Source organism: Lagopus muta, chromosome 5, assembly GCF_023343835.1.
Source record: "Lagopus muta isolate bLagMut1 chromosome 5, bLagMut1 primary, whole genome shotgun sequence".
Taxonomy (NCBI): domain Eukaryota; kingdom Metazoa; phylum Chordata; class Aves; order Galliformes; family Phasianidae; genus Lagopus; species Lagopus muta.
Window position 1 is genome coordinate 3,901,813 of NC_064437.1, and position 23,855 is coordinate 3,925,667.

General features: G+C 43.5%; 1 protein-coding gene across 1 annotated transcript in view; it reads left to right on the plus strand.

Annotated features, from left to right (window-relative positions):
• The window catches only part of DAB1 (DAB adaptor protein 1), a 245,280-nt gene that overhangs the window by 32,374 nt on the left and 189,051 nt on the right, over positions 1 to 23,855 (plus strand). Inside the window, exon 2 of the mRNA XM_048947036.1 lies at positions 22,514 to 22,585. The gene's annotated coding sequence lies outside the window, so the exon portion shown is untranslated. The remainder of the gene's footprint in view (positions 1 to 22,513; positions 22,586 to 23,855) is intronic.

Genomic DNA, 23,855 nt, shown 5'->3' on the forward strand with positions numbered 1-23,855 from the left:
CAGGGAGAATTGAAAACAGTATCCTGCATTTGAAATGAATGGGTGTGAGTTCTCACCCAAGCTCTGCAGTTTATTCCACAGCCTTATGCTTGCCTTCAAGAACATCTGCCTTCTGCCTGGGTAAGCTTTAACTCATCATGCAGAAAGAGTTCCCAAAGGATGGCCTGTGGGCACAGTCAGTCTGCAAAGTCATTCTCTGTAACTCACAGGAAGACTTTATACATGAGATAGGGAGTTCATGGCTCAGTTTTGGAAGACGGGCACCAGCACAGCATTCCTGCTTCAGCCCAGGCTTGAGGGTGGTCTTACTAATACCGTGGGTCAAGATCATGGGCTGCTGTGATAGGCAAGGACAAAGTTGTCCGAGGATGATTTGCCATTTGCCATGGATATTCACATTGTTGTCCTAAAAGCATGGAGCTGAAGGAGAGCTCTGCCAACGGGTGATGAAGTAAGAGCCCATCACCATGCAAGACCAAGAAAAATGGTACCTTGCGTCAGGAATGGAACACGTTGACCCCTGTGGGTATGAATATTTGGCTGAAATGTACTTCTCCGTGGTGTTGTGCTCTCTGGAGCGTACTCTGGATCCAGCTATGCAGGCTGTTGCTTCATCTATAAAACTATTTTGTTGTTTTGCCCATTTCTACACCGCTGTTGGAGAGCAGACCTTTGTGTGCTGCAAGAGCTGTGCAAGGTCAAAAAAACAAACAAACCAACCAGCTTCACAAATCATTTCAAACATTGTGGTGCTAAAATTAAACAACTCAAGGGGTATTCAGGCACAAAAATGGGAAAAGGAGAGTTGAAAGGAATAAAGGGAGAGGAAGCACATCCACTTAAGTTCTTTGGTGCTGGTGAGGAAAGAAGTTGGGAATACATTGTTTGAGTTTGCATTGCTTGCCTACAAAATTAATGTGTCTGGGTTTTATATTATTGGGCAGTAAGGTTTGTTGCAGCTGGATGTGAAGTTGAGAGGACTAATTCATAGGATGGGGAAAAACACTAAAAATGAGTTATTGAGCAAAAAACAGCTTGGTATTTGATAGGGAGATGACTGGTCACTCTTACTGTTAACAAACTCAACCCATAAAGTAAAAAACAAAAACGATACAACTTGAGCATATGAGGATAAGAGAGATTATTTATTTATTTGCACTTTGTAGAATGCCTCAAAGATGCACACAGTAATAATGCTATGATTATTGCTGAACACCAAGTGAACTCTTTAGTCCCACACAAAACCCTTAGCCAACCCAAATGGCTGGGTCAGTAGAAATTAAATCAGCCCTGAGCTCCAGATAATATCTGACTGTGGGTTGCTGGCTGGCTGGCTGGTTTATTTCTTGTTTCCTCATTATGACTGATTGCAGCCACTGCAGAAATCAATAGTCTGGACTTGTCTGGGAACTGGAACAGTATTAAGCAGACAGGCAGTGTCCTGCGAGAGCTTTCTTGGAGGCTTCACAAACCCTGGTGCCAGTACCTCCCAGCAGGAACTGAAGGGAGAAGGTGGAAAGCCCTGGTCAATTAGGCAAAATAGTTGTTTGTAGATTTGCAAATGGCGTATATTTCATCATGGCTCTGTAATTCCTCCTTGGATGTCAAACAAAGCACTTGGAAGTACAGCTGGGTGGAGGGAAGTGGTCTTTGGTGAATCTGCATTAGGGACAGCAACCCAAAGCCTGCTGAAAAGTTCTTTTCATTGCTGTAGTTAAGCAGAGAAAAGAATCAATCATGATTTTTACAGAGGTGGAAAAGCAGCTGGAAGATTTGAGTCCTTGTGTCTTTGTTCTGTTCTTCCAGAGCAACAACCGAAATAAAGGACAAAACCTTGCTGTGGTTCTCCGGTAAACTTTAAGAATCCAAATGTAGCTCTTAAAAGGTTGTTTCATCCACCACGTTCAGTTTTAGTGTTTCTTTGTTCTTGTATCATCTTTTTTTTTGTATGTGTGTGTGGGGTATTTGTGAACAGCAGCAAAGATGTTAAATTCTGTTAAGATGAACAAGTAAAATCCAGTGTAGAGAAGGTGGCTTATCCTATGTTAGTTGATCACTAGCATATGCTTTAATGGATTTTGGTTTGTAATTCACAGATCTGCATACCCATAGATTTTTGGGCAGTGCTCACTATATCTCAACATTTAACAACTTTTCAGACTGGGATGAGTGGAGGCTTTGTTTGTTCCAAGTGATTTTCCACCTCCTCTCCTATTGCTTATTGTTTATTCTGCTTTAATTTATGAACAAGATTAAGTGGGTAAACAACATCAAAACTACTTATTGCTGCACAGTCCAGTAAGCACAACGATGCCAGTTTCGTATGCCGAGCAGTGCTGATTAGAGCTGTTATGCTAATATTCATTTGTTTGTTTTACCTTTACCACTTTGCTCACATACTTCACAAATTAGGGCATTATCTTTTTTTTTTTTTCCTTAGTGTTTTTATCATCAAATGAAGGTAATTTACCATTTTTCCATTTGAATTGTAAAGCTAATTGAACTTAATGGCTTTAGAAAAATCAATAATTTCCTACTGTTATTGATATAATGAAGCACATGTAAGAGATTAGCCAATAAAGACACAAACCACTTAAATGAAGAATTCATCTCCACATTGGACTATTTACATTCTCTGTGTGGACGATAGAGGAGGGATCCTTCTATGTGGGGTAACAACAAGAATTTTGGTACATTAAAGTTATGATGCAAGCAGTACAAATCATAGGCTGCTGCTGGAAGCTGCAGTGAAAAGGCTTTTGGGGAGGCTGGAGGAGAAAGAAATGGGAGAGAGTGCCCTTGACCCCCAGTTTAAAAATGTGTATTTTATTGGAAGCCAATGATATAATGATGTAGATCAGAAAGGACCATCAAAATCTCCAAGTTCAACCACCAACCTGCCCTACCAAGTCCCACCAATAACTGTGTCCTTCAGTGCCATAGCTGTGCATTTTATACACACCTCTGGGGGCAGGGATTCCAGCACCTCTGTGCACTGCCCGTTCCCATTTCTGAGCTGCCCATTGCTGTGCTTGGCAACCTCTTCCATGACAAAGTTCTTCCATGACAAAGTTCTTCCTTATGTCTAACCCTAAACCCAACTGCAGACTGCAGTTTGTGTCCTCGTTCTGGCCACAGTTCAATGGTTCCTAGGAGAGCATAATAGAAACTCCAAACAAAATATTTTAAACCTTTAAAACTGGCACAGAACCATTAAATCTCCAAGTGACAGAGGAGACATTAAGGACCCTGATTTAGGGCTCACTGTAGTTAAAAGGGAATGGTAAATATGAAAGTAATGGCATTTAAATTACTGATTCATTAGAAAACAATTTTGTCACGGGATTTTACTGAATTTAGGATACTCAGGGATCAATAGCAATTCCCTTTATTTAAGACACTTCTGATGCTTACTGTGTGATTTAGTTATTCTTTTGGAAAGAGGTTGCTGTGTGTGAAAACGTTCTTTCTGAAATATTAGTGGAATTAAATGCATTTTTAATTACCCTGTAAAGCTCTGTTAGTTTGGCACTTGAAACTTTCGCATTAGTTCATATGACAAATGAATATTTGAGTAAACAGAATAGAAAGCCTCAGTTGGATTTGTGAAACAGGAAAGGTAGATTGGAGTTTTTTCATCTCCCAGTGTTAGGGGATGAAGAAGAGTGTGGGCTACCTAAAGGTACCTAACGGGCTTCTTTAACTCAAAAGAAGTCCTGAAAACTGGAAAATTTCAAATTATCCTGCTCCAGCATTCTGGCAGATAGGTGCCTTGGTGATGCTCTGAGCAACAGCCAGTTGTCCATGCTATGTCCAGTCCATTCTGCATGCCAGAACTGTCCTCCCACAGGGTGTGGGATCAGAGAAGCTGCATCCCAGTATAATTTAGGTTGAACAGGAAAATAATCCCCATGAAATAATCCAATTAAAGCCCCAGAGGCACTCGGGAGGGTGGCTGTAGAAAGACCAATTCAGGAGACAACAGATTTTATTGCAAACACCTGAAAGGTTCCAAGGAGTGTGAATGTGTTTGTGGATATTGTCAGTCCTCAAACCTACATGTAGAGGAAAAAAAAAAAAAAATTAAATGAGTTGTTGACACTCAACAATAATTGCCTGAATGTTGTATGCATTGACCATGTGATGTTGGGTAATTTTACCTCCGGGGTGTATGGTGAAGGATGTGATGTCCTGCCATGCAAAGTGCCTTTGTCTCAGATGGCAGCTGAGGTGCTCCTCCTCCATTGCTGCCCATAACAGTCACAGGTTGATGCTTATGGGTGTGGAAAAAAGATGAAAAAGAGCAGCAGGAGCAAACCCCTCCCCTTGAACGCTGTGAAAATTGTGGCTATTACCTTCCCAGCATCCTCTCAGCTAATGGCCTGCAACAGGACCAATATTTGATTTCTACTTGCTGTATTTACTTTATAAATAGATACTTCATGGGTCTCATTCTTTACTGAGATTGAATTAGTGGGTTAAATAGACAGGAATATTTCTTACCATGGCATACTGATCTCTTAGCATCTTGCACTGACCTGATAACAGGCTAGCAGCAGAGTAAACTTAATTATTTTTTAAGCGAGAGACCGACAATAGAGGACACTGAATATTTCTGAAACCGAGATCTTCTTTTCTGTCATCAAAAAGCCTGGAAAATCTGAAAGGAGCGTGAATCCAAGGCGTATATCACTGCAATTATTGAAGGGTTTTCAGAGTGGCTTATCACCTCCCAGTCCTATTTACCTGATAAACTAAAGCCTTGTGCTTCAGAAGCCCCCGCTTCCCTTCCCAGCACTGGAGCCACCTCTTAGAGAGGATGAATGGAGTACTGGGGCAGTGGCAGGAGGGATGTCCCCTTGTTCCTTTTGTTGCAATTTGCACATTAAAAAAAAAGAAAAAAGAAAAAAATCATCTCGATTTCATTATAAGCAATAACTGCATTAAAAAAAAAAAAAAGCTTGAAAAGATGTCTGGAGGCTCTGCCTCCCCTGTTCTGCTCTCTGATCCCAGCTTCTCTGTGAATAAAGGGGATGGAGCCTCCGAAGCGTGCGTGGGTCAGGAGGATGCACTGTGCTAAAAGGACTGAGGCTGATCTTTGCCAGCCACCAGGGCACTAGATTGAGAACTAATTTCAGATGGCCTTTACCAGCCTTGGTGCAAACAGCAGTCAACTACAAGAGCAATAAATCCCCTTTGTGGCTGTTGTTCACCACACAGCGTGGCAACAAAAAGCCATCTCTCACAGATGAGCAGGATTTCTGCAGTGCTGTGCATCTTTCAGAGCCCACCATCCTGCCCACCAATGGGGCCTCAGTGCCCAAACCTGATCCCAAAATATCCTACAGATGCCACGTGCAAACGGAGCGAGTGATTCCAATCGGTTTGCTCCGTTTTGTAAATGTTGTGTTCTGTGATTGCCCAGGGACACTTCTAACACATGCTCTTTGATATCTGACAGCTGCAAACAAGGAAGGAGAATGCTTGTAGCACATGTGCATTGGTTGTGCTACCCTGTCCGTCCTGCTGTGTGTACCCCAGAAGCCTCCCCTGTTTGTGAGGGGATTCGGGTCTCTAAAAGAAAGGTTCTTTTTCAGAGGGATTTGGGAGACAAGGACGAATGGCAGGATGCAAATTCACAATGCTGTAAGTAGAAAAACCCCACTCCATTCCCAGGAATTCAGTTACAGCAAAGTCTATCATTCAGGAGATTGGTGTGCAGATAGCATTACTTATCTCCCTCCTTAGATCAACTCTGCAGTACTCCACTTCCTACAGCCCTCAACCCACAGTGGGGAGAGCCTTGTGCTGCTCTGTGTGCAGTGGGGTCAGGCAGAGCCTTCTGCTGCCCTTTTCTCACCTAACCTCACTTTTTGATAACCCATGCCTGCTCAGTACTGGTGGTGTCCAGGCTGTGGTGGTGCTGGGATGGAGCTCTAAAGCTCATTGCCAGGCTTTGGGCACAGGTTTTAACACTGATTCCTCCTGCTGAAGGGGAATAAATGCCCTCGTGGTTCACAGCAAGAATTAAAATTCACGTTAGCTTTCTTTAAGCTTGGAAGGCTCTGTTGTCAGCACCTCCAGAGGTCCTGGTTTAGCTACTTCTTACTGTTACTTCGTTAAATGAACCAGAAGTAGAGATATTCCTTTTAATGTTGATGTGCAAGGTTTAGAATTAAATGTCTCTGCTGGTTGCTGGGTACTTTCTGTGACTGCCAACCCCATGAACTCTTTAAACATATGCTAATGAGCCCGGCTTGTTCCCATTCCTTCTGTATAATCCATGAAGGAAGAAAAGTCAATCTTAGTCTTACTGCCTAATGGCCTCTATATGTTGTAGTTAGCACAAAAACACTGTGAAGTGATGGAGATCAAGAGTTAAATGCATGAATTAAGCAGAGTCCCTCCAACGACACTCCATTAGGAGAGAAACTGTCTCTAGGGAGACAAAACAAGATTTCTCTTTATATATACATTATGAGAGTCGCCCACTGATCCTCCAGGCATTTTGAAACATTACTGGCACCCTAGTGATGTGGACAGAATATAATTTATCAATATTGCTACAAGTTCCTACCTGCGATGTCACTGGAATACAGATGTGCTGCAGTGTAATAGGGCTGGAAGGAGCCTGCTTGTGGTATGGGCCTGTGTTTTCTATCCCATTGCCTGACTGCTCAGTGTCAGTAGAAGTCTAAGAGCTTCATTAATAGTAATTGTATTTATTTCAGCAAGTACTGTACTGCTTTTTATCTTTAACATTTCTTCTGAACGCTGCAGAAAGCCGCCTGCACTCCAGCTTTGTGATGCTATTCCTACTGCTGTTGAGACTGATCACGGTGTCTTATGCAGTCATTGGGTAAAAGGAAGAGATTCACGGAGCTTGTCTCTTGCCTCAGGTCCCTTCAGCTCCATTTGGAATATAGCAGCCAAAATCAGCTTCTTACCTGAAAGGCTTGCGCAGGTTGTGGGCTGGTCTTCTCTGCTGCTTTGGACACGATCATCTGATCTCTGGCTAAAGCCTGTCACAGTTTATTTCTCTGCATTTATAGAGCCTGTGATCTTCCTCCTCCTCCTTCTCCTCTCACTTCAGGCATTTCTCCCATTGCTGCCCACTGCTCTCTAGCTGTGCTGCTCCTGCCCCCCTGTGCCATCCCCAGTGCAGGCTGCGAGCTGCTGCTGGTCTGTGATGGGAAGCTGCACTACTTCCAGCCCGTCCCATTTGGACCACTTCTGTGCCTAACACATCCACAGCAAAAGTGCTTCTGGAGTGATCTCTTGATTCCTCTTGCTGTAAAGAAGCACAGCGAGTTTATTTTAGCATGTCTTATATATTGACTGCTATTATGCATCTCATGTCATTGTGCTCTTGTACAAATGACAGCAACATTCCCAGCAACATTGGTACCCACTGTGCTAACTGTTTCATGGTGCCCAAGTGATTGGCTTCAGTGTTTGTGCTCTTCCAGTTTTAGTGTGAGCAAAGAGATATGGATCTGGGACAGAAGGAAGGGTGTTATTTTGTTGTTGTTGGAACTGTGTTTTACCATTTGAGTTGTATTTGGACTGCATTTCTTAGCATCCCTCAGTAGGTACTGTGTCACCTTTCAAGAAGGGCTCTACCATCAGCCGTGCTCTTCAGTGGTGTTTGCTGCCACTACCAAAACTGTGGAGTACCCTTTGGAGTGAAAAACTTCAAAGAATAAAAGTACAGAGGGGGTAACCTTGGCAAATATTTCTTTTTCAAAGAAATCTGGAAGTATGAGTCAGGTCAGCCACAGTGATTTGGGCAGACATTTGTTTCTGTCACTCTTTCATGTTCCCCAGAAGCTTTTTCCGAGTTCTCTCATCTTCCACAGAACATTTTAGGATGTTTTAGCTCCTGTAATACATTATTCAGAGAAGGTCTCTTCATTTATATTCAGAGACACATTTCACGTTCTTTGTCTTCCTTTATACACCTTAATATGGGCAAAGTTCTGCAGAAGTTGAGTGTGGATGTTTATGATGGAGGTGATAAATTGGCTTCATGAATTACATGCTGTGGTTGCCTGTGATGGCTTTCCAAGCAGGAAAAAATTCTTCCTCAGGTGCTATTTTTATCAGTAATTCCTTACCAAAGGATCTAAACATTAGAGGGGATGGACCAGGAAAAGCTAAATTAAGTGTGTATGCCTTTTCTACCTGATATCACTCGTTGGCCTGAGTCCATCCAACTCCAGCATCAGCTTTGTGAAGTTCTGGATTGCAGAAGACACCGTGTTTGATGCATTGTTCCTGAGGTTTTGTATAGGGCACATGGCCTATCTTTAAGCTTTAGGATACCTATGCCAGGAGTTGAGCTTCCAGATCCCACTGCTTTTACCTTGAAAATGGGCACACAGGTGGATTCGCATGGGGTGTCACTTCTGGTGCTCTCACACTGTGACCCCTCAAATGCATTTGTTCTGCAAGACATGGGGCCTGATTTAATTTTGCAGTATTGCCACGTTTCTGGGTTTTGCTGTGATATTAGTTCTTCATGTTCTGCTCTCCCACATCTTACATTGGTTTGATGCGAGCTTCACAATGGAAAAGCAATTGCTTAGGGAAATACGATGCCTATCAACTGTCCAATCATGGCTATCAGTTTATGGAATTAAACTAAGACTCTGTCAGTGTGAAGGCTCCATGAAGAATATATGCTTCATAAAATTCATCTGGCAGAACATGACTCATTTTTTCCGTAGCTCATTCTTCCTTCCTCATGATGTGCTGAATAATAACAGTTAGCACTTGTGTCTGCAGATCAATATGCAGGCTTTAGCTCACTACTGTGGTGAAAGTTGTGTTACTGTATTAAACAGCAGCCATTACCTTTCATGCCTACAAGTGATCATCGTGTTCTGTATTTCTGTCAGATTTGACAGCGATCACCTCCTGAAGCTTTAACAAAAGCCAAAAGTTCCTAGGGTGCCTCTGGCAATTGCGCATTAGTCCGCATGGAAGCAGAAGATTACTTGCTGATTCCTGTTTGCTGATTCCATTATGTATGCTCCAGTACTTAACGTTTTGTTAATCCTTTAAAACAGCATAGCTGGAAATATTCTTTCAAAACCATGCTATTTTGGTTCTATAAATACAAACAAACAAACGAAAAGCCCCAACAAATTCCATGGAGTTTTTTGTAACCACATGGTTTCAAGATGAATGCTATCAGGGAACTTATTCTGAATGCTGGGCCGAGTGCTGTGAGCTGTTCCCTTCTGAGGGCGTTCATTTTTCCTTCCATCAGTTTGAAGGGGTATGCTTGCAGTCTGGCCCTGCAAGAGTAATAGAGGTGATGAAGACAGCTTGGTGTTTTATTGTGCTCTAAAATCGTTCCATTAAGATCTAGTCTCTTTTCCTGAGATTAATTTCTGTTTCTCTTTGCTGGGTTTGCAATCACTCAGCTGCATGCTTCACCCGTCCCCGTCCCAACAGCAGTGTGTGTTGTATCTTAGCCCTGTTAACGTCAGATTTCAGCCTCTTGTTAGTTGCAGCAAGGTTGGACTACATCCTTGCTTGCAGAACTGCTGCACAGTACCGGACTCTGTGCAACAGGTTGGTGAGAGTGGTGGGATGGTGATGCTGTCCCGTGGCAGGTTGTATCTCAGTACAGAGCATTAGCAGGTCCCACTCCAATCCAACCCCAATGTTATCATGGGTATTGTCCCTACCAGCTACAGAACCTCACCCCATCCCTGTGTAGCTCAAGGTCTAATAGGTGAGATGGGGACTGCAAGGCACAGAGCATTATTACTCTTCACTGGCAGATGGGGAAATGAAGAGCTGAGAGATTCAGCCCAAAGTTGCCCAGGAGGTCCATGGCAGGACCAGGGACTGAATTCAGCTCTCTGAGGGCTGCGCCTTCGTTGCAAAACCCACCCTTACCTCTCAGTTTTTCTATTTTTTAATCAGCTGGGAAAGTAAAATGCAAATTGATTTAATTAAAGGAGAGAGTAAATGTCTAATTTCAGCCTGGATTCATCCTATGGTTATGGAAATTTTTGAAGAATGGATAATAAACATCTGTAATTTCTTTTTCTCGACAGATGTGTTTGCATTTACACAGCTGTGCAAAAAGTGATATTTATATATGTTGTGATGTATAATTTCAGCCTAGAAGCAGATCTCATGTTGGACAACCAAGAGGAGCCATTTTCTGGCTTGTGAAGTAATCCTATTTCTGGCATAAAGTCAGTCGTTCTTCTTCCCACAGACACAGTTTCTTCCTTTAAAGTGTCTCTAAAAATTATTTTATACTCAATGAAGCAAATCCTCCAAAGGCTTCATTATTCTGATGGTAGCATCATCTGATTGAATATTTCAATCATAACATCCTTTGGAGAATGTTAGCAGTTTACACTTGGGATTTTGGCAGCTTGTATTCGTGTGTGTTCCCGAGGTGTTGAGGAACGGGTGTGGGAAACTCAGATAATTTCAGATGCACAGAGTTCATTTGGGAGGTAGATGTTAATGTTTACTCTAGCTATTGATTGGAATACATTAGATTGCTTCCTTCCAATGTGAAAGAACAAATGTGGCCGCCTCCAGCTCAGCAAAACAGCTAAGCATGTGCTTATTTCAAGCACATGAGCACTGCTGAGCAATGTTCCTACCATGCACTACCAGTAAACTGCAAAGGCTCGTGCAGCAAAGTGGCACTTGCCACATCTTACTGCTTGAGATGCAATCAAGACAATGCATGCTTACTGCTGCCAGAAGAGGTTTAGATTTATTATTATTTCTGTGCTTGGCAGCAGCCTTGGCAGTCAAGCTCCTAAAAGGATGCTGATTTTAGAGCCTTCAGAAGGACAACGATAGCCTTCTGTAGCCCTCAGCCTCCTCTCTGTGCCTTGCATCCCTTGGAGAGCGTATGGGAGATCTTGATACCCACATGTGCAGGGGAAATCCCCAGGCTTACGTTGCTGTGTCTGAGTTGCTGTGTAACTGAGGATGTCTTGTTAAGGTTGTTCTGCTTATTTCAGGCTCACGTTAGGTTTTATGGACTTTAATGAATAGCAAGTAATAAATTTGCTGAAGAAATTGGGTTAGCCTGTGATTAACATTCAGAGTGATGCAGATGAGTGTACCAATGATGGGAACATGTGCTCACATCATGATGAAATGCAGATGAGAGGCCCTGGAGCAAGCCCAAGGATGTGGGCCAGCACAGTTTCATCTCTGTCAGCTTTAATCTGATCTAAAGTGAGCATGCTACCGGCCTGCGAAAGGAATCTCAAACCCTGGAAAGACCTAAATCCAACTTTTGTTTTCTAATAGAGGCTGTTAAAAAAATTTCTTTACAATCAAAGATCTACAACATAAAAGAGCAAGAGCACCGTATCTAAAAACAATATTTCTAGCAGTGGGGAAGAGAGGGGAAAGTGGTTGGTAGATGCCTCTTGATTGGGTTTAGCTTTTGTAGCATGCTGCTTTAGTGAGCAGGCATTTTTGTCAATTGAAACCCAGCTGAGCCCCATCGTCTGGTGGCACTGCCTTTGTAGAGAACAGAGGAAAACGCCAACCCCCCCTTTTTAAATGAAGTGCAAAGTAACACTAGAAAGAAAAGGAATAAATCAATTGTAAGTTGTAATCTATGAAGTTGGACAGAAAATGATGAGAAATGAAGCAACTGGTCATAGGAAATTGACCTTGAAAACGGTGTTTATCTTTCGGCGACGGTGGCAAAGCTGGGCTGCTTGTGGAGCTTTGTGCCTGGGGGGCAGGGTCGAGGGGGAAATGGAAAGGGGTATTTCTTTGCCTTGGATCTCGGCTGGGTTTGGGGGAGTTTCTTTCAAGATCCCGTGCTCTGACAGGCTCAGCAGCAGTGTGACAGCATCTGGCAGTTTCCAGTTGTCCCTTTGTGCCAGTCTCATATTTTGCTGCCTTGAAAAACTGTGTATGTTTGGGACTGCTATTGCCAAGGAGAATGGCCATGACCATGTGATGGATGCATACGCAAAGAAAAGAGATGTTATTTTTACCTGTCTTTAATTTCCATATAAATAAACACTTTAGAGCAAGCAAAAGGACAAATGAGTAATATAAGTCACCTCAGCTATTTTAAACTGTAACACCTACTTATACTAGAAGAGTGGTTATTGCAGTATTTAATATATATATCTTCTTTTTCGGTCAAGGAACAGTAAAGTAAGGGTGTGGGATACAGAATATACTCCATTTTAACCGATACTCATCCAGCAGATATCAATGCTTTGCATCTCCAAGCTGGGGCAGAGGGTCCACAGCCCTACAGATCAACAGAGTGGGCTGAAATGGGCTCATTTTGCCTCGGTCAGTGTTGGCACAGCCCGTCACACAGCTGTCTGCAGCTGGCCATGCTGTGGCCACTCCTGCTGTCAGGCAGCTGAATGTCTCCATGTCCCCAGCTGAAAAGTAGGGCTACAGGTCAGAGAGTCGGTGAGCAAAATAGTCTGATAATAACAAATACTGTTGTGCCACTCGCACAAAAGTTTTCATTTTTGTGGAACGCTGCAGATTTTGGCCAGCGTCAGTTTAAATCTGCACCGTGTGAGCGGGCTATCTGGTTTGCTCAGCTGGTAATGGGATGGGTGACCCCCATTGCCAATCCAGATTCTGTTTAAGTCAGACAGCAAATACACGTAGAAAGGTCGGTGGGACACATGGGTGTAAGCGAGACCAGGCAGAAGCTCCCTGTATCTTGTGTGTTGTGTGTTTTGACTTACAGATAGCATCTGCCTTGGCTCTATGTATGTAAGGACTTACTTCTCAGGTGGGGCTGTGTGAGGTCTGGAAGTGCTTCAGCACGTAGCCCAATGCATTCCCCTTGGTTGTGAGTGATTCCTGATCTGTTTGGGGCAGGCTGGGGTTGGAAGCAGCGATGAGGGAAGCAGGGAGCCCAGCAGCCCTCAATGGGGAGCCTGTGTTGATCAAGGGCTGGTGACATCGGGCTGGCTGTGTTACCACAGTGCTCAATGGAAAATAACAATAAATCTAGGCTGTATTATCAGACTGTGCAAAAATTAAGTGTTTGCAAGTAAAGCCTCCTCCAGATATTTAAAATTCAGCAAGCTTTTTTTTGTCCCGGGTCTTGAGATGTTAATGACTTTGACTAATTGTCAACACCACCAATTACTATGACTGATACCTTATCATTTCCCACAATGAGCAATGCTAATTAAAATTGATTGTGCTGCTGTTCTGGCACAGCAGCAAGTTTCCTTTTCATTTTTTTGTTTAAACATGAGCTCATTGTGCCGATTTCGTGAATTAAATAAGGAAAGCTCATTATTCTGATGTTTATTTTTGAGCAGAGGTTTTAAGCCACTTTGGAAGCCTTTTACAAGTGTCAAAGAAACAGAAGAGCTTGAATAAATTGTGTTTCTGGGGTACCAAAACATACACCTAATAATAATATTTAGCACTTTTATACCACAGCGCTTTCTACGTGATCCCTTTTCTGTACAAACGGAACTGCTCCTATTATCTCTGTAAGGTGGGTAAACACTATTACTTCTGTTTCACAGATATTGAAGCTGAGACACAGCTTTGATTCTCTAATAGCACTGCACTTCAAGCTATTCAATTAGATTACAGATAGCTGTCTTCCAGGAATCAAGAGACTGGTTATGTTGTAATTTCCAAGGCTGACTTCTTTGGATTTTGTACTGACTTGGCCTTTTATTTCATGCTCGTTTTTTGAGTGTGTGGTATTTGTTCTTTCTCAGAGATAGGATCAGCTCTTCCTTGCTGCTGCCCTGTCCTATGCTGGCTTGTGCCTACCAGTTTTGCTTACCCATACACAGGGTGCAGCCAGGGGCAAGGACTGGATTTGTCCTCTTCCCTCATGACATTTGCTTCATCAGCTGGATCTCCCCACATGAGCAAGAGCTGTCACAGGGAGGAGGGATGTCTGGCTTTACAGCATGGGGCGGCACCTTGCAGGTTGTTGCACATCTCTTGTGGAGTTCTGCAGTTGTGCTTTGAGTTCAGCTCTTGATTTGATGTGAGCTTTTCCATGGGGAATGTTTATGGGATAGGTTACCAGTGGAAGATGTTCTTGCTTTTCAAACTGTTGTACTGCTGTCTTGCTCTTAAGTGGCTGATTGCAGTTACCAGCACAAGTGTATGACTTTATCCTTCTGGAGATTGATTTAATTGGAACAATTGATCCTTGCCATGATCAGTAAGGGATGACTTAATGTGTGATGGATATAAATGCATGGAATGGCCTTAGATATTCCTTACTTCCTTCCATGTAGTTTAAAAAATGCATCAACTACTTTATGGTCTTTTTTTCTTTTTAAGGTTGTATATAAATATGCAGAACTATTTTAAAATAAGATGTCCCTGAGGTTTTGCCAGCACAGGAACTCATGTTTGCTTCCACAGAATCTTGTATGATCAGTTACAGAGCAGTATGCCAATCAAAATTGTCTATATTTATTGAGAAAAAGCTTGTCAATATCCGATGTTTGAAAGCAAGATAAAAAATACTTATATTACAAAAACATCAATAGCAAAAAATTATATTTTAAAAGGTATTTCTGTTCTCAACACCATTCTTCCTTATATTCAGTGACGTGAGTTTCCTTTGAGCATTGATTTCTCTTCTGATCTCTCTCCTGATAAGAGCTAGGAGCAACCTTGTAAGTTTGCAGCACTTGTTATGCCATAACACTGGGATTGACTCCACTGCAAATCCTCCTTGCTGCTAAAAGAGGGGTGGTCCTGCCTTACCCACATGGTTTGATTCTCCTTCCCCATCAGGCGTGGTCAAAAAAAATAGTTTTCAGCAATTTTTTCTGTATGGTTATGAGAAAGATAACATGGCAGCATGCAGCAGGGGCTGAGTCAGGCCTTGTGCTTGGGGTCATGAGGCAGGACCAGCCCCACAGCATCACAACTGGATGCCAAGTTGAGCTGGCCCTTCAGCAACACCTCCTGCTGGGTCTCTAATGGAGCTCTCCTGAGTGTTTCACCTGGGTGGTTGTTTTTTTTTTTAATGCTGGGAAAGCACTTGGAAACAGGGCTGGAGAAGTGCAGAGTGTTTTCATTGGATGTAAGACCTCCATTTTTTTTTTAGCAATGAAAGAGCTGGGAAGAGTACTGGGTGTATTCAGCTGCCATGCTGAAGGCAGCCTTCTCTGAGGATGACACCCTGTTGCCATTAGCAGGAGAAGCTGTGAAATAACACCCCAAATATGTCTTTTTGAAGCACATTTAACCTAATTCTCCTCTCGTTTGTATTGATGTCTCTCTGTGGAGTGCTCTGTGGTGTAGAAAAGCAGAGAGGAATCATGGCTGACTGCCTTCCGCAGTGCAATGAGGCGGACGTGGGGATGGGAGATTTTCCTTTCTCTTCTGTATCCAAGTGTCCCCTGGAGTTTTGTTGTGAAAAGTTGGTTATAAAAATTGAGAGGGTGAGGAGGGGGAGAATATGTCATTTGGGTTGTGATTTGCTGTTAATTAAACTTCAGTGTGACACATCCTTTATGTCAGGGGATTCCTGATTCTCATCTCAGTGGCCTGGTAGAACGGAGGAGCATCTCCATTGAGATCAATGCTCATTATTATTTGCCTCATTATCATCATGATCCTCATCAGTATTTGTTCTACAACACTGGCTGTGGAACAGAAGCATAGGGAGAGATGACCCTTGCCTGTTCCTGTTGAAAATCTTTCATTTTTAACAGACACGAGGCTGGCAGGGAGAAGCAGCAGTGAATTCTTCATAGAGAATTAGATGCAACTACATGGAAGTCAAAAATCAACCTTTCTCTCCACCGTAAATGACATGATGAGATAATCACATTTCATTATCCTCGTCGCAGTACAAGCACTCATACCTAGGTTGAAAGCTACAGCACACAGGAGGGTGTTGGGTGTTATGAGACAGGTTTGGGGTGCGTGAGCAAGGATGGTGCTTAGAAGTAGATGGGGGTGGAGTCTCCCCAAACAGTAGGCAAGACAGCAGGGGAGGGTGGTCAAAACGGAGTTGTTTCCTAGAGAGTACAGATACAGCATGGGAGGTAAGGGCTGCAGCCTTGACCTGTTTTTGTTTGGTACCATAAACAGGGGAACTGTTCTTTCTCCTCAGCTGTAAAGGTGTTACTGTGAGGAAAATGTCAGTCCCAATGGTTATATGGAGGGATGTGATTTTTGAGACACTCAGACAAGCAGCTAATAATCCCACAAATGACTTCTCCATGCCAGGACTTTCTCTAGTCTGGAATTAGGGAGCAAATGAAGCTGTTACTGTTTCTTGCATGGTAAGGGTGGGTTACAAACACCTTGTTATATGCTGTCTATAGGAAAGCTGCAGCTGTCTCTTTGGGGAAGACCACAGCTCAGAATGTAACAACTATTGAAAGCTTTGGGGGTTCCTGTGCATGATCAAAACTAGTCAGGATCAGCTTTGCTTCCAGCTTGATGAAAGAGGTGTTAATCCTGCAGCTCATAAAGAATTTAAGATTATAAATGTATGAACCGCAGCCTGGAAGATTAGAAGAACACTTAAATAAATGATAGAGGCTGGATTGACAGGAAGGGCGTCATGCTGGGAGCAACTTTGCCCTCTTCTGGGCCCACCAGTTTCCAGCTCATGAGCTCCCAGCTACAGCAAAGCACTGTGGTGATGATGGCTGCCAGAATCCAGTGGTTCCCTTGGTGTCTCTGCCTGTGGACCGTGCCCAGAGGCCCTTGTTGCATCATTCAGGCAGTGTATGATGCATGTAGCTCTCTATGGGATGCTGATTTGACAGCAACCTTCAAAATACACCATTGGGCTGACAGGGATGTGTGCCAGGCAGGGGCAGAAATGAAATACCTGATGTTGGGTAGAGTGAGGGGAATCTGGGCTTGCGTGTCCTTATGGAAAAGAGGTGGTTTTGATGTGTTTTCATGGCAATTCCAGAACACCAGCTGTGCCACGTGCTTTTTGTGTGGTAGTGGTTACCTTCCCTTCTAGGATTGTAGGAAGCTGCAAACGTTTCTTAAGTAATGCTTTTTGTGAAGTGCTTGTGTAAGGGATAAGCTGTATTTCTGACTATCAAAGTATAGATGGGATCAGCTTAGAAAACAGAGAACAGTACTCATTTGTTTCAGGAAATAAGCAGAATAGTTGTACGTAGGAAGAGGTTTGGGGCCGTTCTGGACCTGGGAAGGGTGGCAAGCTGCCTTCTCTCATGTGAGCATTCTAGCCTCGTGTGTTTGCCTACCACATGGGTTATGGGCCACAGCTCAGCCTTGCCAGAAAGTGCCCATGACCGTAGCAGTCATGTTTGATGTCTTCAGGCCCCAAGCCAGAGCAGTGTCCCCTTTGGGGGAGATCTCAGCTGCTTTTTGCACAGAGTTACACCTGAAGCTTTTTGCGCGTTCTCCCCAGCAGCCATTTTAAATGCACCAAGTATTTTCCTCTCATGGAAAACCCTTCCACAGTGGTAGGTGTATGTTGCATATTCTGTTGAAAGGCAGCGTGCTTCTGCATGTGCTGAGCAGCTACTGGCACGTGGCACTGGGTGTCAGGCTGGCTGCAAGGTCTGTGTGCTGTAATTTGCCACTCTTAAGCCTTGCTAGTAAGCACAGTCCTTCCTCTCAGAGGTAAGCACTCATCACAACAGATCAGAGGCAGCCATTGCTAGCCAGACTCATGAAAAAAAGCATATTTCTTACAAGGCAAATAACAGGATGTTGCATATTTTTCATGATTGACTCTGAATTCATAATTAGAGATAAATATATATATATATATGTTTATCTCCTAAAAGATACAGATCCATCTCTCAACCTTTCTAATAAAATAGGAATTTGCACTGTTTCACTGGTTTGTCTGTGCCTTCCACATGCTGGCGTTCACAGCACATTCTGCATGGGCATCAGCTCTGCTGTCCTGTTGCCTTCTCTTCCTTCCACCAAAACTGGCATCTCTTTCTTCCCCTTCCCACGGGCAATAAGGAATGTCTGCTCGATGGATAGAAGGAACAAAAATGCCTTCTTGTGACACCAGAAAGAAAATGATCCAGTGAGTTATAGACCACCGAGCCTTTCATTTGTACCTGGTAAACTGGTTGAAATGATAAGAAAAAAGCAAACATTTGGAAGATGCTGATAAGATCAGGCTTATCCAGTAGAAAGGTACTGTAGGATGTGGTTGGAAGTGATAGGAAAAGCCTAGACATGATGACCCAGCAGGTCACTTACAGGCTTTCACTCTTAATCTCTTAGAAGTCTTTGAACTTGTCAATAAGAAACGAAGAGAGAGGAACTGGTTTATCTCACTTATTTATGATATTGAAAGGTCCTTTGCAAAGCCTCTCGTAAAAATCAGTCGAAAATACAAGGCAGGTAGGTGAAAGGGAGAAAGTATAGCCATGAATCAAAAAGTGAAACAAAGATAGATATAACTGGGTAATTTTCGCCATGGCAGAGGGTTAAACCAGGGGTTCCTTGTGTGTTCCCAAGCCCTGTACCAGGTCTTTGGTCTGGGGAAAGGTATCCAGTGGGCAGCTAAAAGCCAATGAGGTTGGTCAAGTCCAGGGAAGACAAAGAGGAAGCTCAGAATGATCTGATCAAGCTGGTGCATGTGACACAGCGTCCAAAAAATGTTCAGTGTTAATGGATGGCAGTACCCCAAATTGTGGTTTCTGCTTCAGTTTTCAAACCAGAAACAAAACACAGTCTTCAGAACTGCAGTTCCCATGGGAGAAGATCTTGTTGGGGCTGCTAATGGGATAAGTTATGACCTGTTTCTTTCACTGATAACCTCCACAGGAGGGTCTGCATTTCAAGAAAAACTGTACCAGTGGCTTCAGGCTTCGATTAATGATCCTGTTGCAGAAGTACAGAAGGGTGAAGCAAACACATATACAACACTATCTAAAAAACAGCAGTGATCTGTGTCAGGGTAGTCCTATCAGTGAGGGAACCCAAATTAAGAGGCTTCACAAACCAGCATGAATAATTTCATGAATTTCCACTGGGACTTAAGTTGGCTTTTCTCACTCCTTTTAGGCACTACATCTTATTTTTAATAGCCATGCCTGTGTCTTTGTCCCACAGAGAAATTTTGCATAGGAACTAAAAGAAAACCAAACACGTGCTCTGTTTGCTTTGCCTGCTGCTCTGACTCTTCCCCGTGCCATGGATTTAACAGACCTCTGAACCTTTGAATTGCTGCATCCTCCTGGCTTCCTCACCCATTCCCCCTCCCCATTTTCCAGCCAGGTAAGAGACACGAGATGTCCCTTTCAAAGTAGAGGACTGAAGCTTGGCTGTTGGTAATTAGCAGGGAGAGCCTTTTAAGAAATTGAACTGTTGTGTTGTTATGATTTGGGAAACAAAAGCTGAATAAGAACTACAACATTTAACTATGGAATTTTGCTTTATTTTTCTCTAATGCAGGCTAAGCTGCCTTACAGCAATCTTTTAAATGTAATGATTGAGACTATTATAGGAAATACTATACGAAGCAGCTTTTTTTTTTTTTTTTTTTTCAGCCTAAATAATAAGTAGGGCAAGGTTTTAAATGAGGCTAGAGTAATGAATGCTGTACAATAATTTTGATGATAAATTTCCCTGGAGGATAAAGTGGAAGAACAGAAACAGGCTGTATTTAATCATGCAAAGTTAAAGGAATACAGACCAACAAATGTTTAGAGACGTGCAGATTTTCTAACCTTTTCTGAGATGCTCTTGACTCTTTTTACATGAGAATGTCGGAGACGTGTGTAATAATTTGGAGGAGGAGCTGATCACACAGGGTCAAGTGTGTTTATGACATGGAACACATGAAATTCCTGCTTTTTTGCATTCTGGAGGGCTCGGACAAGAGGATGCTTGCTTTTCACAGCTGTCTCATCCCTCAGTGAACCTGAAAAGCTTGCTTTGGGCAGAGATACAGCTGGTTGCTCTGCATAGGCCCCCATGCTCCATGCTAGGGCTGGGCAGTCATTCTGTATGGTACAGGTTGGGATGTTTCACAGCATCACAGGGTTGGAAGGGACCTCAAGAATCATGAAGCTCCAACCCCCCTGCCATATGTAACCTCCGCATTAAATACCAGCCCAGGCTGCCCAGGGCTCCATCCAACCTGGCCTTGACCACCTCCAGGGATGGATGGGGCATCCACAGCCTCTCTGGGCAGCTGTTCCACTCTCTCTGTAAAGAACTTCCCCCTGACTCCCAACCTAAATCTTCCCTCCCTCAACTTAAAACCACTTCCCCTTAACCTGCAGTTATCTACTCTTTCGAAGAGTTGATTCCCTTCCTGTTTGTAGGCTCCTTTTAGGTACTGAAGGGCTGCAATCAGGTCACCCCGCAGCCTTCTTTTCTCCAGGCTGAGCAAGCCTGGGGGCCCCAGACCTGGACACAGTTCTCCAGGTGGGGCCTCACAAGGGCAGTTTCATTTTATGCATCTGAAAATCTTTTCTTCATCTCTTTTTGTGTTCTTTAGCTCAAACCTGTAGCACTATTCACTCTGCAGAGGAAGAAAGATTTCTGCCTGTCTGATCAATACGTAAAGCATATATTGATTTCCAGTTTAGGTGTTAACTTTTTAGCTCTTAGAAGAGCCCTTGGTATTAATTTTCACCTTGCCTGACGTTCATTATGTGCTGAACACTGTGACAGTGAGTGAGGTAGGATCTGCTCTGGCAGGGCAGCTCGTTTAGTGACTTCAGGACTGAGATGTGCAAAGATTTACTTGTCTTGTGTAAGCACTACAGGACCTGAAATATCTGCACTTAAGGCAATGGCCTGAGAAGTACGTTCATTCTGGCATGGCACTCGCTTCCTTTAGAGTTTCTTCACCTGCCTAATCTGTCCCTGAAATGATATCATAAACTAATTAATAGCGCTGTTTATTACATTCATGTTGTTGTCTCGTCATAACTCACAGAAAATGAGCCAGAGGTCCGCAGCTCGGGTTGCTGGATGGCTGGGCTTTATTTAAGCAGTAAGACACACATGACAAGCGGTGCATTCCTATGTGATTATGCCTCCAGTAGCGTTAGGAGGCACAAGGTCAAAAGGCTCAGTGACTTTAACTACCTGAGAAGTGCCATGTAATCCTCTGCAAATGGGCTGTCTACAGTGTCTTATTGCTGTAACGGAGAGGGAATTATTTCTTTTTAGAGGCAGGCAGATGAATTACCTCTGTAATTGGCACAGGTGTGACATCACTGCCTGCCAATCAGAAATCCTCGTTCTCTTGGGTTTTAGCACCTTAATTTCAAGCTGGGGTCATGTGAAAAAAATAAAATCGTTAAAATGGTGTTTTATCTTCTGTGTGCTCTGAGTCCCATCTGCTTGCTCCAGCGTGGGGAGCACCAGTAGTGCATGTGTTGTTCTGTGAATGGCTCTGCACAGCACCACCAGGCACTGAGCAGTGACTGCCATGTCTTTGAGCTGATGGCACTGCCAGCACCACCAGACTTCTTGTGCCTGAACAGCTGCAGGGAGGACAGGGCAGGACTGAAGCAGGGTCTGGATTGCGTCCAGCCTGAAGGCTCTTTTAGGGGGCAGAGAGCTCTCTACTTAGCCCTAAACTCGGTATGTGTTGCTTAAGCTTGTTGCAAGTGAATGTGCCTGAGAAAAAGCGCCCTGAACACTTAAAACTCAGGAAGATAAGCAATCAAGGAAGCATGGGGAGGGCAGACAGCAAGGTAAGCACTTCAGCCTGGCTGTGATCCCAAAATCAATGCACAGCCATCAAATTCTTCCAGTCTAGCACCATCTTTTCCTTTCTTTTTATTGACAAACATAACCCCAAAATAATAAAATTCACCCTGATTTACAATTATTGTTGATAATATACGCACACTCGGCTTGCAGCTTTGCTACTGAGCAGATGAGGAGCAGACCAGGAGGAGGAGGATATTTATTGTGGGGTTATGGGAAAGGCTGCTGGCAGGTGCTGCTATTTTGCTGCTGCCTGTGGATGGTGTTGCAGTGCTCAGCCCCTTCAGCTTCAACACAGATGTCAGGAGGGAATCTTTGGATGTGACTCTGGGCAGCCTGGTCTGGTGGTTGGAGACCCTGCACATAGCAGGGGGGTTGAAACTCGATGATCACTGTGGTCCTTTTCAACCCAGGCCATTCTTTGATTCTATGATAAGGGTCAGGGTTTGCTGCAGCATCTTCATTTGGGGCCGTGAAGAGTCGCTGTTCAGCCATGGAGGGTTTTGGGGGCAAGGCAAAAGGAATCATCATCCTGTCAGAGGGCAAAAATTTAACAAATAGTTTTAAGGGCTTAAAATAAATCTGTCTTCATAACCCGACTGCAGTGCTTTTTTCCTTTGGTGTATTATAGAGGTAATGATACCTCTACAGTGAACTCAATTAACCTTCTGTAGCGTTCTGTGTGACAGGGAATCCTAAATCTTCTTTTTTATGAGTGCATGTGCAAGATTTGAGGCCACTTTGAACTTAGCATTAATAAATGCCATTTCCTAATTGGTGCCCATTTGTTTGTGTTTTTTTTCTCTCTCTTTTTTTTTTTTTTTTACAGTGAGAAAGACATGGTGGCTGTGAGCAGAATCTAGCGTTCATGGTTGGAAAGAGCTTTCCACACAGAAGTGAGGTAATTTTACTTCTTTTTTAATTATTAACCATGCAAATCTGTTGCTCATCTGTTGCCGTTTGGGAGTTTCTGTTGCTTAATGATGTTGTGAGATGATCTTAAAAGATTGAGCCCTGTCTTTCTGGGTGTAAATGGACGCTACCCATGAGAACCAGGCGACTCTCCTCTGCCTGAGAAATGATGCACATTGAGAACCCTTTGGAAATACCATGGAAAGAGGACCGAGTAGGAAAAGTGGTGTTCACAGCTCAGTTTTCCTATAGAAAACTGTTCTTCTGTTCCATGATACATCCTAGTAGGCGTGTGTCGCATTGGCACTCAGTCGTGTGCGTTCCTGCCTTGCCTCTGAGATCTTAAAGTGAAGGCATCCTGCACAGAGCAGAATGTTTTGTCTGGGGGGAGAAATGTCAGCAAGAAATGAGAAAACAAGAGAAATGGATGATCCCCTGTAATGCATACCCTATAATATAATCATTGTTGTTTGATAAAAGAGACAATTCCAGCACCTCTCAGTGCCCCGCTAGGTATGTTTGGATTTATTATTCAAAAAGGCACAATCAGATCTCTTCATTCAGTTGACAAATGGGAGCTATTCAACTCAGTATCTGCCTGTTATTTATAGCTTGTGGTGGGGTGATTTATATGCTAGCTGCAGATCTTCCAAACATTTTTAATTAGCAGCGTTGGCTATTAGAGTTGAGAGTCCTGGGGCTTCTCAGTCATATGTATCCCCTTAATACTGAATAGAAATGTTACTTTTTGCCAGGCAGTGCTTTTCTCTTTTCTTGTACTGCCTGTACACGAACATACCTGTGCTGCAGCATCTGGGGGGATGCACTCATGCATGCAGCTCTGAAGTCAAGGGAGGTAATGCCATTTGTTGCTGTGTCCTGGGGAAACAGGGCAGTCCAGGGGCATTGCCACCAACATCACGCAGGAGCTGCAAGGGTCACCAGTGACTTCTGAGAGCAAAGAAGCATGGAAGATGCCTCAGCCAGCTGCTGAGGCTGCCTGTGTGGGTGATGCTGGATCCTGTTCTGCATTTTTGGAGGGTGATGGAGCAGAGGAGGCAGGAACCCTCATCTGAGCACATCTTGTGGTTGGAGCAGCCGCTGTGCCAATTTTCCTCTGTGTGTCGTCTGACGATATAAGTATTTCCCTCTGCTGTTTCCTTATCCTGAGAGCTGCTCTGGCTTGTGGTCTAATTGGTACCCAGAGGTAGGAGCATTGTGAGGTGAGCTAGGGAAGGCACGAGCTGGAGTCTCTATTA